Here is a 3407-nt window from a genome sequence, read left to right as displayed (position 1 = left end):
TTCATACACCTCATGCTCACTGTTGAGTTATAACATGGTGTCTTCTTATACACCAGGCACACATGTTGTATTCATACACCTCATGCTCACTGTCAAGTTATAACATGGGTGTCTTCTTATACACCAGACACACATGGTGTATTCATACACCTCATGCTCACTGTTGAGTTATAACATGGGTGTCTTCTTATACACCAGACACATGGTGTATTCATACACCTCGTGCTCACTGTCGAGTTATAACATGGGTTTCTTCTTATACACCAGACACACATGGTGTATTCATACACCTCATGCTCACTGTCGAGTTATAACATGGGTGTCTTCTTATACGCCATACACATGGTGTATTCATACACTTCATGCTCACTGTCAAGTTATAACATGGGTGTCTTAAACACCATACACACATAACACACACACACAACTGTCATAACATACAAAAAAAAGTAATAAATACTAATTTAATCAGACCTGTATAATTTAAATGCTGATAATAACATTTCTCTCGTTCTTTGTTGAAGTAAACCAAATCATTTGTGCCTAATGTCGCTACAGCGTAACCCCCGGTGTATTTGTTATAACTGATCACCTGTAAATAAAAAAATACAAAATAAAATATATTAAAAAAATGATCTGGTGCTACGAAAACAAACAAAAATCAAGTCCAACCAATGGTAGTAATGGAGAATACACAATTGGTTAGACTTGAATTTTGTTTGTTTTGTTTTCGTGGCACGATTAGTGTACTTTACTATACAAGAGTCATTCAACTATACGAACATCAGGTTAGGGTCAGTTATTACAAGTTATATTAATACGAACAAATTTATAATTAAAGTGTTAAATAAAATTAGAGATTTTAGGATATTTGGAGCAGCAGAGACCAGGTGCTGCTGAAAAAAGTGTAAAAGCAGTAAAAGGCTCGGATAAATTATATAACATTAAATACAATACCATGTTGTTCTGTGTTATTCATTTTAAAATAATATTTACTTTAATATCATTAAAATCACTATAGTGCAAGCTATAACAATAACATTGCAAAGTTAGTACTTCCAGCAACTTAAACATTGTATCTTTCCTATGTTACAACATATGTTGTTGCATTCCTCTTATGAAGGAAACCATTAGTTCTATGTGTTGAGTGGTTTCTAGTTATGGTTGAAACATTCATGCGATTACGGTGCAATTACTGAATGCTCTTTGTCTGGTGTATAAAGAAGACACCCATGTTATAACTCGACAGTGAGCATGAGGTGTATGAATACACCATGTGTGTCTGGTGTATAAGGAGACATCCATGTTATAACTTAACAGTGAGCATGAGGTGTATGAATACATCATGTGTGTCTGGTGTATAAGAAGACACCCATGTTATAACTCGACAGTTAGCATGAGGTGTATGAATACACCATGTGTGTCTGGTGTATAAGAAGACACCCATGTTATAACTTGACAGTGAGCATGAGGTGTATGAATACACCATGTGTGTCTGGTGTATAACAAGACACCCATGTTATAACTCGACAGTGAGCATGAGGTGTATGAATACACCATGTGTGTCTGGTGTATAAGAAGACACCCATGTTATAACTTGACAGTGAGCATGGGGTGTATAGTTTTTAGGTAGTATAATGACACCAAAGTACATTTTTATCATTATAGATCAGTTTCTACACTTATGTTGATCAAACTTGTGAATTTGGTGTATAAGAAGGCACCCATGTTATAACTCGACAGTGAGCATGAGGTGTATGAATACACCATGTGTGTCTGGTGTATTAGGAGACACCCATGTTATAACTTGACAGTGAGCATGAGGTGCATAGTTTTTAGGTAGTGTAATGACACCGAAGTACATTTTTATCATTATAGATCAGTTTCTACACTTATGTTGATCAAACTTGTGAATCTGGTCGAGTATGTGGTCATTACACACAAGTGGTATGGGCCGATACTTACAGGATAGGTTGTGCCGCTGTATTCTGTGCAGACTCGTAAGTTAATATAATTAAGCAATACTATGGTTCCAGAAACTGTGTTGTGTGGAAAATTGAAAACCGTTATTTGGAAAAAAAGTTCTGTGAATTAGGTTGACGTTTAAAATAATTGAATATTCAAAATTAATGTAACAGCCAAACAATAAGCTTGAGGCTTTTTAATCCACCGATTATGTTTTGTAGCAGAATGATGTTAACTTTATTATTAATGCAGAAGCCCATTCCACCACAAAACCATTGTTTCTTGCAACTACGGGCCAGCTGGAAAGTAAGTAGCTCAATCAAATGTATTCTGTTGGGTACAATATATATAATATATATGGCCACATTTATGGTAATTGCCACATTTTCGAATGGCCACATTTACCGTAAATTCCACGTTTTGTAATGGCCACATTTATGGTAATGTCATATTTGGTAGTAAGGCCACTCATGTTTTTGGAAACATTGCTCCGACTTCCCACCGCTCTATGTAATCATAACTCAACTGTTGTGACTGCTTTTACAATTTTTTTTAAACAAATATAAAATCCGCATGATAAATAACTCTGTTACATCATAATTACAATTAAGCATCATCAATGCAACAACTACGAGAACTGGAACACCATTTCAAAGTGATGGAGCTGTTTGTTCTGCCTGCGATGTGGCCGACAGTTGTAATAATGGACTTTGCTCGAGTGCAACAAGAGACGTGTCTGATACTGGTAAACTAACTCTACTGTACAAATATTTTTATTTAGGAAGAAATAATATATCAATCATATTAATAATTCACATGGTGGGGCAACGACAGTCATAACACGGGTGTTCTATTACATACACCTCGTGCCCGCTTACGAGTTACCTCGTATATTTAACTTTGTGGGTGATTATTTTAACTTATGGTTGATAAAATAGTGAAATACATTTTAACTGATATTTTTTTTCTGTAAGCTGTTGATGACTGTGCATCAAATGGATGTCTTAATGGCGGAACCTGCACAAATGGGACGAATTCCTATTCTTGTGCATGTGTTAATGGGTATACAGGAACTAACTGCGCAACAAGTAAATTAATTTTTCATTTTCCATTTCAACTGTTTATTAAGCAGTGTATTAAACCTTTTTTTTGCAGACATAGACGACTGTGCCTCAACGCCTTGTCTTAATGGTGGGACCTGCACAGATGGGGTGGCTAGTTTCACTTGTGCATGTGTTAATGGGTATACAGGAGCTGACTGTTCAACAAGTAATTTACTTTTTCATTTTCCATTTTAACTGTTTACCTAGCATAGTACTAAACCTTTTTTTACAGACATAGACGACTGTGCCTCAACGCCTTGTCTTAATGGTGGGACCTGCACAGATGGGGTGGCTAGTTTCACTTGTGCATGTGTTAATGGGTATACAGGAGCTGACTGT

The 3407-nt window shown here is 36.0% G+C and overlaps 1 long non-coding RNA gene across 1 annotated transcript; it reads left to right on the top strand.

The window, feature by feature from the left end:
- Nucleotides 1-1888: 1888 nt before the first annotated feature.
- LOC113475562 lies at nucleotides 1889-3407 on the top strand. The gene is made up of 5 exons (XR_003397298.1): nucleotides 1889-2000; nucleotides 2218-2271; nucleotides 2577-2710; nucleotides 2940-3234; nucleotides 3301-3407. It is a non-coding gene; the product is annotated as an uncharacterized LOC113475562 (long non-coding RNA).

This window comes from Ciona intestinalis, unplaced genomic scaffold (assembly GCF_000224145.3).
Source record: "Ciona intestinalis unplaced genomic scaffold, KH HT000957.1, whole genome shotgun sequence".
Lineage (NCBI taxonomy): Eukaryota > Metazoa > Chordata > Ascidiacea > Phlebobranchia > Cionidae > Ciona > Ciona intestinalis.
Note: the sequence above shows the minus strand (reverse complement) of the source record. Positions and strands in the feature narration are given on the sequence as shown.